The 12,940-nt window shown below is 43.7% G+C and overlaps 1 pseudogene; it reads right to left on the reverse strand.

The window, feature by feature from the left end:
- Positions 1–6,093: 6,093 nt before the first annotated feature.
- LOC123411968 lies at positions 6,094–8,320 on the reverse strand (annotated as a pseudogene).
- Positions 8,321–12,940: the final 4,620 nt, after the last annotated feature.

The raw sequence follows: 12,940 nt of genomic DNA on the forward strand, positions 1-12,940 counted from the left end.
ATCTCGAGGATCTGGTACCTCCAGATGGAGTTCTTGAGGGACGCCATGCCGTCGCGGTAGCATCCGACCTGGAAGGCCCGGTAGCCGCACTCCGGCGGGTGGGCGCCACCGAGCCAGAAGGGATATACGATGCAGAGGCCACCGCACACTGCCGTCTCGCAGGACGTCGAGGATGACGATGGTGTTGTGGTGTTTTGGGCACTTGTGGTGGTGCCAGAGATTTTTTAAACGGTAACAACTACATGGCCTGGGTGTTCAAGGAGTAGGAGGGGAGATGGCCTCCTCTACATCATCGATGGCCTCCTCTACCCAGCCGCCGAACCTTCGCCGCGGACGCAGCCTCCAGTACGTTCCTGGTACCAGTAGCGGCAGGACCCAGAACCTCAACCTGTGCGCATGGCATGAATACTTAGTCTAATAATGTTCAGTCGTAAACTGTATATCTGCCTTAAACAAGATTTAAGAAGTGCAGACTCGCATATGGCAGTTTTAACAAGGAGTAGGAGGATTTTCAGCAACCACGGACCATGAGCATGGCAATCTCGGCAAACTTAGTTGGCTACTAGAAAGAAATAATCTGGAAACTAGATACAACTAATTTTGACAACTAGGAAGATGAAATCTGAAAACTAGATAGAACTAAATCTGACAACCAGGAACAAGTGATCTGCTCTAGTTGTGTATGCCATGGTTGGGCAGTAGGAACATCATGGGAAGTAGGCACATATTTTTCTGGTGAGTAGGGCAGTCTTTATCTAGCAAATTAGTACGTATTAGAACAAAAAGAAATTCTTAAAATCTGAAACATTATGGTCACTATGCACACATTTTTCTGGTAACTAGGGCAGTTTCTACCTGGCAAACCAGTATAATCCATACCTTTTTGTTAAATTTCAAACATCATGGCAAGTAAGCACATATTTTTCTGGTGACTAGGGCAGTTTTTTTATCTTGCAAACTAGTAGAGGGCAACACTTTCTCTCAAATCTGAAACATTATGGCAAGTAGGCACACATTTTTTTGGCAAGTAGGTCAGTCTTATCTGGCAAATTAGTAGAATCCAAACATTTTCTTAAATCTCAAACATCATGGCAAGTAAGCACATATTTTTCTGGTGAATAGGGCAGTTTTTTTATCTTGCAAACTAGTAGAGGGCAAAACTTTCACTCAAATCTGAAACATTATGCCAAGTAGGCACACATTTTTTGGCAAGTAGGCCAATTTTATCTGGCAAATTAGTAGAATCCAAACCTTTTCTTAAATCAGGAACATCATGTCAAGTAAGCACATATTTTTCTGGTGACTAGGGCAATATTTTATCTGGCAAACTAGTAGAATGCAAAACTTTCTCTTAAATCTGAAACATTATGGCAAGTAGGCACACATTTTTCTGACAGGTAGGCCAGTTTTATCTGGCAAACTAGTAGAATCCATACCTTTCTTAAATCAGGAACATCATGTCAAATAGGTTCAAACTATTCTGGTAACTAATGTGTTTTTTATGTAGCAACTAGTACATTGTAGTGACAACTAGAATAAAAAAAAATTTGGAAGTTGTTGCAAGGTTGAATAGAGGAAGGGAGAGAGATAGCAAGTTGATTATCATGGTTCTGATGAAGCCTTTCGATGGGAGCTAAATAGCAACTCGTGGGATTGTGAGGCATAGGGAATTGGTTGCGAGCTCTATACTCTACAGAATCTTATCCACTTGTCTTTGGGCATTCTTGTTCTGAGTGAGCTAGGTCGAGTCTTGATTCGGCAACTGGTTGTTCTGTTTTAGTCTTTCTCTCACACTGAGATTTGAGCTGCAGTTCGTATCCAGTCTGGAGCAGGGGTGCTGAAGGAGACGAAGGATGGGTTGGGCGCTGTTTCCTGTTTTATCGCACCCTTTTCTTTTTTTATCTCCATCAATCGATGTATACATCCATCTCTATGTATTATTATATAAAGATCTAACAAAAACATATATTAACCTCGGGCTTGTGCTCAAGCTTGATTATTATTATTTTGAAAAAGAGGTTAAGACCCTCGGTCTCTCCATCAATTGATGGATACAACCATCTTTATTACTTATTCAACAAAGGTCTGACAAGAACATACATCAAGCCACCCGAAGCCCCCACTCACACCTACAAAACGCGATAATGTGAAGTGCTCTCACTCCCCATATCTAAAACCGGTGTCGTCGCCGATCCATCCACATAACGTATCGGAACTAACAGCCGGTGCAGCAGACAGAAGCCGCCATCATCATCGAACCGTTGACCCATCTTTAGGAGAGAAATCTGCATCATCCATGTCAGTCCGACCATCTGTCGATGCCACCACGGCGTCCAACGGTGCCACCTCCCTGCGCTCATCCATCCAGACGCGAAGACTCTGTAAGATCTGTCGTACGTAGCACCTGCCGAACAGGCATGACAAAGCATAGCACCTGTCGGCCAGGCATGACCTGACATCACCACCGAAGCTCCGTGCAGGACGAAGACGCTCCACCTCCTGCCTCTGTCTTCCAGCGCTTCTCCACAAACGATGCTCCCTAGAGAGGAACGACACCGCAATGTCGTCATCGTCCTATCTGGAAAACCAGATCCAAGGGTTTCCCCTGGAGCAGCATGAGTGGATCGACCTCCCTGCGCTCATTCATCCAGACGCGAAGAATCGTAAGATCTGTCGTGCGTAGCACCTTCCGAACAGACATGACAAAGCGTAGCACGTGTCTCCACTCAAGCTTGATTATGAGAAAGCATATGATCGAGTTAGCTGGGAATTTTTGTTTGAGATGCTTGAATCCCGAGGTTTTGGCTCTAAATGGATTTCCTGGATCAAGAGTCTACTGTTCCAGGGTACTTTTAGTGTTCGTATTAACGATACTACGGGGCCCTACTTTGTAGGAGGAAAAGGTCTCAAACAGGGGGATCCTATATCCCCAATTCTCTTCAACCTGGTGGTGGATGTATTCTCTAAGATGCTAACTAAAGGTGCTAATCAGGGTTTGATTTTGGGGTTGCTAACTAATATAATTCCAGGGGGGATTGTAAGCCTTCAATATGCGGATGAGGCCCTTCTCTTTCTAAAGAACTCTTATGAAAGGCGGAGAACTTTAAATGGATTCTAACCTGTTTTGAGAGTATCTCGGGTATGAAAATCAATTTCCATAAAAGTGACCTTATCACTATCAATATGGATGAAGAGAGAGCAAACATCTTTGCCCAGATTTTTAGCTGTAACCTTGGTTCATTTCCAATTAAATATTTGGGGGTGCCTCTGCACTATGATAAACTTAGAAGAGAAGATCTCCAACCAATTATTGATAGAATCATCAAGGGGATTTATGGTTGGCTGGGTAGGTATTTGACATATAAAGGAAACATTATTCTGTTATGTGCGTGTATAGTCAGTATCCTTGCCTACCTGATGGCACTGTTGAAATTTCTGAAATGGGCCATTAATGCTATTAACTCGCAGATGGCTCATTTTCTGTGGGGTAACATGGGGGATCAACACAAATTTCATTTAGCCCACTGGAGACTGGTGTCCAGGAGAAAAGAATTTGGTGGGTTGGGGATGCCCAATATTAGAGAATATAATATGGCCTTATTAGCTTCCTGGGGAAAGAGATTCTACAAAAGCAGTAGTGATTGGAAGAAGTTGTTAACTTATAAATACAATGTCTATAATCCAAGTATTTTTTGGTCCAGACAACAGGGGGGCTCTCCCTTTTGGAAGAGTATATCTTGGGCCTTCTAGGCTGCCAGAATTTTTTTTCAATGGAAGATTGGTGAGGGGAATAATGTTAGGTTTTGGTATGATAAACGGGCTGGGGATTGTTTCCTTAAAGTCAGATTCTGGGGACTATTTGAAATCTGCAATCAACAAGAATGTATGGTGTCCCAGGTGTGGGATGGGACTACTCTTAAACTTACTTTTAGAAGGTGTCTGGATCAAGGGATGATGATAATATGGAAGGATCTCATTGATCACATTAAGAATTTCCCACTATCAAATACCCCTGATCTACCTTTTTGGATATTAAAGCCTAATGGCATTTATTCAGTAAAATCCTTTTATAAATGTATCAATTTTGATGGGGTGGGCTCTCCTTTTGGAGAAACCTTATGGAAAATCCTATGCCCTCAAAACATCCATGTGTTTTTATGGTTGTGTCTGTACAACAAAATACTAACTAGAGACAATGTGGCTAACAGGAAAAAACTAGATGATTTAACTTGCTTGTTTTGTAATGAAGCTGAATCTGTGCAACATTTATTTTTTGACTGCATTAATGCTAGTTGTATTTGGTCAATTATCACTGAATTTTTTGTGATCAGAAAGATCCAATGCTTTGATGATGTATCTTCCTTGTGGAAAGTAAATAAGAAAAGAATTGTGCTTAATATGATTACTGCTGCCCCCTTATGGAGTATTTGGACGTTGAGGAATGATTTCTACTTCCAGGGGCGCACATGGAGGGGTCTGGGCTGATGCCTTGCCGAGTTAAGAAGGACTTTACAACAATGGCTGGTGCTCTGCGACACTGCACAAGCGGAAGTGTTGACAAGATTCATCATGTTGCTGGACAAACATCGAGGGGAGCTACTTCGGATAGCATGGACTCAAGTTTTTGATTGATCTCCGACTTGTAATAATAAAAGTGACAGTCTGTTTAGCTGTATTTCAGGCCGAAGTACTGTGTGATTGATCTTTTCCTAGTAGCGAGTTTTAGTGGTTTTGTAGATCCCTGCCGTTTTCAGGACATTTCATGTGTGTTTTGCCTGATTTGGTGGGAGTTTTGCTTTGCTTAGATGCTGGCGATCTTGGATTGTGATGTGGTTTGTTCTGCTTCGTTTAATAAAATGGTGCGAGGGGCAACCCCTTTCATTCAAAAAAACACATATATCAAATTATCTGAAACCATCACTCACGTCTACAAACTTGATAATGTGAAGTATTCTCACTCACCATATCTAAAAACGATGCCATCCATATATCGCATCAGACCCAACAATTGATTTAACGAACCTAAAGCGTACACCACATGCACACATTTTAGAAGTTGTTATCATCATCGAACCATTGTCCCATGTACAGGAAAGAGACTGGCATCATCCTTGTCAGTCCGTCCATCCGTCGACACCACCACGACGTCCAAAGACGTCGCCATCCTGCGCTTGTACATTCCGACGCGTAGGCTCTGGAAGTTTAATCCTCATATTTTGATTTCATAAGATACACATAACAATATCTAGTCGAGTCATCAATCAACGTCATGAAATATTTCTTTCCACCTTTCGTCAACACCCCATTCATCTCACAAAGATCAGAATCTATAAGATGTAGTGGCGCCAAGTCTCTCGCATGTGCAGTCTTGCGAGGTTACTTATCTTGCACACACACATGGCACTTGGAGCCCTTGACATTAGTGAATTTCTGAATTAAACTCATATTGGCTAGCCGCGACATGCAACCAAAGTTAATATGACAAAGTCGTGAATGCCAAATAAGAGATTCATTATCGTGGCAAACATTCTTAATAACTTTAGTGCAAATATCTCACAAAGACAGGCAGAACAAGGCTTCGCACTCATAGCCTTTTTCCAACAAATTGTTCATAATTGGAAATTACAACTTGGGGTTTGATACAAACTGGCTTAGTTTGCTCACGGCAAACGAGATGTCAGGGCTTGTGGCACTCGTCAAATATATAAGTGTGCCAATAATCTGAGAATACCTGAGTTGATCTCTAGCAATCTGTCGATTCTTTCGAAGCAACACACTAGCATCATATCGAGTTGGAGAAGTCTTGGAGTCGCTATACCCAAAACAACTCAAGACCTTTTCCACATAGTGAAATTGAAGCAGTGTAATCTCACCATTATCATCTCTCGCCAGCTTGATGTTCAGAATAACTTCAGCTACTCCTAGATCCTTATTAAGTCAAGGTTGGGTTCAAAGATAAGTCCATCAAGAGCTGACAAAGCCACTCTCCTTCAAGAGTGTCCATGTCTAATGCTATGAGTTCTGCTTTCATAGTCGACCTTGTTAAGATGGTCTGCTTGCAAGACTTACATGAAATAGCGTCATCATCAAGTTTAAAAACATAACCAAGGTGGTGTAGCTCTTTTCCAACTAGCGGCATGAGACTAAATTTTAGTCCCACTCACACCATACACACAGCCAAGGGAATGGGCCAAGAAAATTTCATATTTTATTGGGCTTTGAACCAAAGGCCTACTAGCAAAATCCAACAATAACCTCTCTGTATACGCGCGCAGGCTTGCCTCCCAATCATGCGTGTGATATGCATTGTTGAACACACTCAAGTGCCGCTTCTAAAAAGGGAAATGATGTGCACAAGACAGGACATTAGAAATGTGATGCTACTGGAGATGGTAATAAGACTACAACACCATATCCAATAAACAGAATGGAGCTCCACCCACTAATTTAACCTACATAAATTTCGGAATTTCAAATCAGCATACATGAAAAATATACTACGCACGAACAATATCAAACCAGGGAAGCCAAAACCCTCTTCGTAGGAAAAACAACTATAGTAGAACTTTTTCTCCAAGGAGAGGTAATTTCTAGTTTAGTGAGTTAAAAGTCACAAGCCACTCAACTTGCAAACACAGAGTTTAGCACAAGACCAGCAGGTTCATGAGCATCTGAACTGTTGCAGCTAGTAAAGCAACACTCTCTCAGCCATGGTCGATGCAGCAAGGCAATTCACAACTCAACATCAGGGAATATAAGGAAACCGGAAATCTCTAAAAAAAATGAACAATCTTTTTACAAAAATAGCTTGCAAGAAAACACGTTCTACTCTCCTAGTGAGCTTCTAAATTTATTTTTTCAGGGAGTTCTCCCAAAAAGCAGGGAGTGTATGGGAAAGACTCTTCTACATATTTATGGTCGTAATAGTAATCCCAGTCAATATAGAATTTCGGGAAAACCTTGCCCAAGTCTTGAAGCTTTGAGCTATTCCAGTTGTATGCTAGCACTCTATCGAATTTATCACTCAAGAAGACAGCCTGTTTGTAAGGATGAAACCCAAGGAAAGCGATATAACAACCTTTGCTCCTACTTCCAGGTTCGAGAACATTATCATTGTCAGAATCCCATACAAATTTCTCTTCCATTGTTGCTTCGTTGTTGTACACAATGGGAGAATCATCATCGGCATCTTTATTTCCCCAATAGTGAAATTCTTGTAAGATCCAAGGTCCATCACGATGTTTGTCATAGTTCAAATTTGGAAGGATGGAGAAGATATCTCTGTCATGCTTCAACACCCACTCTGTCTGACCATCAACACATGGGTCGTTCAGGAACCAAACCTGAAGTTGGGACCCCTCAAATAATGATGCACAATATATCCCATTGACCGATTTTCCTAGGTAAAATTCTGCATCTTCTGTTGGCAATCGAATTGCTCGGTACGTACTGTTTGACAGTGATATTCTGCAATAATAAATAGTAGGATAATTAAACCACCTTATAAGCCAGATCTAGAATGAATGAGTGAACATGTCTATATAAGGAGTTACCTCATAACAAAACAGTCAGAGGAACATATATAGAGTGCCCCACGCCAGTAGGTGTTTGAAAAGAATTCGCCGTGACGCAACCATGCCAGGCAACGTCCCTGCAGCCGCCCCTTCCCGACTGAATGTCCTCTCCTCCCATGATTCAGACTTTGATGAAAACACAGGTAGGATCAATGTGGACGGCGGCCATTCAGATTCCTCCACACATTCGTCGCCGTCCTTGAAAGGGACTTTGGGAACACTGAGCACTTCAAAATAGTTGGGCGACAGAGTGGGGTCAAACACGAGGTGGTCGCGCGGAAGGGAGGAGATCATGCCTGGAGGTGGGGGTTGGGCCAGGTCCGGGGCAGGTGGCAGGGGCGCCCACTGTCGTGTGGCAGGGTTGACCACACAGTGGTCGAGCAAGAGGAGGCCATTGCAGTGATCCTGGACGTGGATTCGGGGCATGCGATCGGGCTCGCCGGGCACCGTGTAGTCCAGACGGCCGGAGATTGCGGCGCCCGTGGTGGGGCGGCAGAGGAACTGCGTGAACCTTAAGTCCAGGTAGTTGAGGAAGATGCCACCAAGCGAGCGCGGGAGGAGGTCCGCCTGCAGTAGACCGCGGTCGTCGATGACGCGGTGCCATGCCTTGCAGGTCGCGTGGCGCGAGGCGGTGGAGGACGTCCGCGAGCATGTCGTCTGGTACAACCATGGCGAGATCTCGGACCGCAGCGCCCAGGTAGATCTAAATCTGGAGGGTGGAGGATGGGGAGACTAACAAGGTCACTCGTCTACAGTCTATATACAGTTGTCCACTTATTTATTTTTTATACACTGCTACTCTATATAATACTCGTATATTGATATGTATTAATTGTATGCATATGTTAGGTAATAAATATATGCGATTTGCATATCCTACTTAATATATGAGATTTAATCTCGTATCCTACCTGATATATCAATGTATTAATGTAATACATTAATAGCGCACTAATACATTAATAGCGCACATATATTACTACTCCCTCCGTACCTAAATATAAGTCTTTTAAGATATTTCAATAGTGTCTACATGCGGAGCAAAATGAGTGAATCTATACTCTAAAATATGTCTATATACATCCGTATGTAGTCCATTAGTGAAACCTCTAAAAAGACTTATATTTAGGAACGGAGGGAGTACCTAATATACTGATGCTTCTGTTGCCAGAATAATACTCTTTCCCACTATCCTTCAATAATATCAGCAATTCTCAAATACAAACCAGACTCCACAGAAACAAAAGACTAAGCTATAATTTGTCCAACGGTTGGCTCGGGCACGGTGTGCCGCCGTGCCTCCGCCTGCTAGTATTAATCATACTTCTTAGGTTGTTGATTGGAAACTTATGCGTGTGTTTATGGATTTATAGGTTTGCATTGAGGATGTCGTCGATGGTTGGCATACATGCTATGGTGAAAGCTCATTGCATATTTTAGGTTGAACTCATGCTTGGTGTGAACTTGGAACTCGTGATTTTGTTAATCTAGGGATAAGCATGCCGATCATTCAAATATGCCTTGAAGTGTCGCCAAGTCTTCAGAGATCTTCATCATGATCATGCCAAAATCCAAGGCATGCATGTCCCATTCGTTAGTCATTGGTGAGTCCTCGGCCCGGGCCATGGCGAGCCGACGTGGCAAGCACCCCTGGTCCATGACACCAACAGTAGCCCCTGAAGTAATCTTTAAGCCAAGGACATTGGATATCTTCTTTAGGTAATTTTGAGTCTTCGGCTTCGTAGACGAGTTCCATCATTCACATCGACTCTTGATTCTCAGGATATGCTTGGCTTCGAGGTCTTCTTCGAGTTCTCGATCGCGACCATGTGTTTTATATGAAAATCAACTAATAGGAGATAGCCTTTAACAAGCTCCCCCTCTTCTTGACAGACTTTACCATCTCGTGGGGCTGAGGTATCTTTTTAGCTTAGCCGCAAAGGCTTGCGACAAGAGGCTTGACCGGGTTAAACCATGACGGTCTTTCTTGGCTAAGAACTGAGGTGGCCAAGCCGATCCATCTCATCAACAGTTATTACTGAGTATATCGTGGCCCAAGGAAGTTCCCATTGGCACGTCCTATCAATTAAGAGATCGTGCCTCGGATTTCCAATGTCATCATCAACAAAAACACCTCGATCCCCGAGCGCATATACTACACGGTGTATTGGGAACTTATGGTTTTAACTGTGGTGTGGGACAACCTTTGGTCTTTTAATGGCCTATAAAAAGGAAAGGGGTAAATTGATTCCATTGATGCTTTCATTCCCTAGCATCATCGCCTCCAAGCTTCCCCAAGGCTCTCACACCCCAATAACTGCTTTCCAAGCCAGTCCTCTTTCCTCCTTGTTTCCCACCGCAAAATATGGCCGAAGAGAGGAAAGGTGCGGCTATTCCTGCACTAGAAGCCGCCATCAAGTGGGGCGGTGGCTGCCTTCCAACATCACCACTCTTGAAAATATGCCCTATAGGAAATAATATTGTATTATTATATTTCCCTTTTCATAATTTTGTTAGGAGGATTTATATTTAATTTACTATCAAGGGGTCTTAAAAGCCAAGTGGTGGAAGGAGAATTGGGCCACGAAGGTCCAATATGGGAAGGTGCCCCCTTTCCTTGGGGGGGAGACCGAATTGGACTAGGGAAGGGAAAGGATATGGCACACTTATACATCTTGAATGTATCTATAATTTTGATAGTTGCATGCTATTATATTATCAAATTTGTATGCTTTATAAGCTATTCTATATCATTTTTGGAAAGTAACCTATTAACGTATTACCATTGCAAGTTTATGTTTTTGCCTATTTTCTTGTTTCGTAGAAAAACCATACTAAACAAAATCCAAACACGACGAAATTTTATGGTGATTTTTTTTAGGACCACAAGGAAACCTAGAAGCTTCGGAGGGAGACCATACGATGCATGAGAGGGCCACAAGCTCAAGTGGCATGCCCCTAGGAGGCGCCACCCATTCTTGTGGGCCTCTCGCAACTCCGTTTGACCTAATTCCCAACCTATAAATCCCCTAAAACCCATGAACCACGAGAGAAAGACCCGAAACAATTCTTTCGCATCTGCAAGCCTATGTTATTTCATGAACCCATCTGAAGGCCTTCGCCGGAACACTGTTGGATGGGGAATCGATCATGCGGAAAATTTTCATCAGCCGTGATGCCGCCATGATGATGTGTGAGTAGTTCCCCACACGACCTAAGGGTCAATAGTAGTAATTAGTTCTATCCCCCCTCTCTCTCTCCATCTCTCCCTCTCTCTCTCTCTATCTTTATCCCTCCCCCTCTCTCCCTCTCCCTCTCTCCCTCTCTCTCTCTCTCTCCATCTTTCCCCCTCTCTCCTTCCTCTCTCTCTCCCTGCCTCTCTCTCCCTCCCTCCCCCTCCCTCTCTCCCTCCCTCTCTGATCTTCAATACAATGTTCTTTTCGGAGATCGATTCGATGTAATCTTTTGCGCTATTGTCACGCCCAAGATGCGACCCTATCCTCAATTTGGCCTGAGGGCCTCGTTAGGGATAGAAGCGCATCTCGTCATGTCGCAAGAATGGATATCGTTACAAGTACATGTACTGAAAAGAATAGATATATAAAGAGTTGGCTTACACTCGCCACAAGCTACATCAGAGTCACATCGTTACATTACATAATCATCAAGAGTGAGAGCAGGGTCCGACTACGGACGAAAACAAACGACAAAAGAAGAACGACGTCCATCCTTGCTATCCCAGGCTGCCGGCCTGGAACCCATCCTAGATCGATGAAGAAGAAGAAGCAGAAGAAGCAACTCCAAATGAACAATCAACGCGCTCGCGTCAAGTAACCTTTACCTGTTCCTGCAGCTGGTGTTGTAGTAATCTGTGAGCCACAGGGGACTCAGCAATCTCATTTCCAAAGGTATCAAGACTAACAAAGCTTAATGGGTGAGGTATGGTTAAGTGGTGAGGTTGCAGCAGCGGCTAAGCACATATATGGTGGCTAACTTACGAATACCAGAAATAAGAGGGGGAAGATCTACGCAAAACGGACGTGTCAACTGATGATCATAAGAATGATCCTGAACAACTACCTACGTCAGACATAACCCCACCGTGTCCTCGATCGGAGAAGGAACTCACGAAAGAGACAGTCACGGTAACGCACACAGTTGGCAAGTTTTAATTAAGTTAACTTCAAGTTATCTAGAACCAGTGTTAAACAAAGTTTCCACGTTGCCACATAACCGCGGGCACGGCTTTCCGAAAGATTTAACCCTGCAGGGGTGCTCCAACTAGTCCATCACAAATTACCACAAGCCGCATGGAAATCCTCAATCACGAAGCTCGCGATCTCGTCGGATTCCCTAGTGGAAAACCTCAACTCTGAAATTACCCAAAGCATCACCGGAATCCCGATGCACAAGATATCTCATCAAAGGTAAAACTAATCCAGCAAGGCCGCCCGACGTGTCGACGATCCCGATAGGAGTCGCGTACCTCGTTCTCAGGACACGGCGGATGGGTCACACTAGGAGATGCCAAACCTCGGGTTGCCCCGCGGTGGCCCCGTAGTCTGCCAATTTGGACCAACACTCATGAGGAGCACTGGCCTGGGGGTTGATTAAATTATCCTCGGGTTAATTACTCCCTATGCAGTTCATTAGTGATTAGGCAAATGTAGTACCAAAGTTGGGCCCTGCCAGACCAGCTTTAATCTAAAAACGAATTATCAAGGGGGTCCCCATAACAACCCCGATCGTGTTAGGAGCGCTCAAATATGGAACATAACACCGGTAGCCGGAAACTAAGGGGGCAAAGGTGGAACAAAACACCAGGCTAGAAAGGCCGAGCCTTCCACCTTTTACCAAGTATATAGGTCCATTAAATTAGATAGCATTTAATATGGTGATATATCAAGGAACCCATGCTTTCACATGGAAGCATCTGCACCTGCAACTAGCAACGCTATCAACAGGGTTAAGCAAGCAGTAACATAGCCAATCAGTGGTTTGCTAGGTTGAACAGGTTGAATGTTTTCATGGCACTGTTGAGAGGCTGATATCTAACATGTGGTAGGCAACGGGACATAAATGATAGCAACGGTAAAACTAGCATGGCAATGATAGTAATGGTATCTGGGGAAATGATCATCTTGCCTGAGATCCCGCTTGGAAGAAGAACAACTCGGAGAAGTCAGCGAACCGACGTAGTCGAACGGTCCTCACATTCCGACACGCTTGCGGAACTCTATCGAGACGGAGGAAACCGGAAACAAACATCAACGCAAGTATTCACCACCACAAAGCAAGACAGGATGCAACCCTAATATGATGCATGAACAGGTCATCGATGCACGGGATGGCACGGCAAAACACCT

This window comes from Hordeum vulgare, chromosome 7H (genome assembly GCF_904849725.1).
Source record: "Hordeum vulgare subsp. vulgare chromosome 7H, MorexV3_pseudomolecules_assembly, whole genome shotgun sequence".
NCBI classification, from domain to species: Eukaryota; Viridiplantae; Streptophyta; class Magnoliopsida; order Poales; family Poaceae; genus Hordeum; species Hordeum vulgare.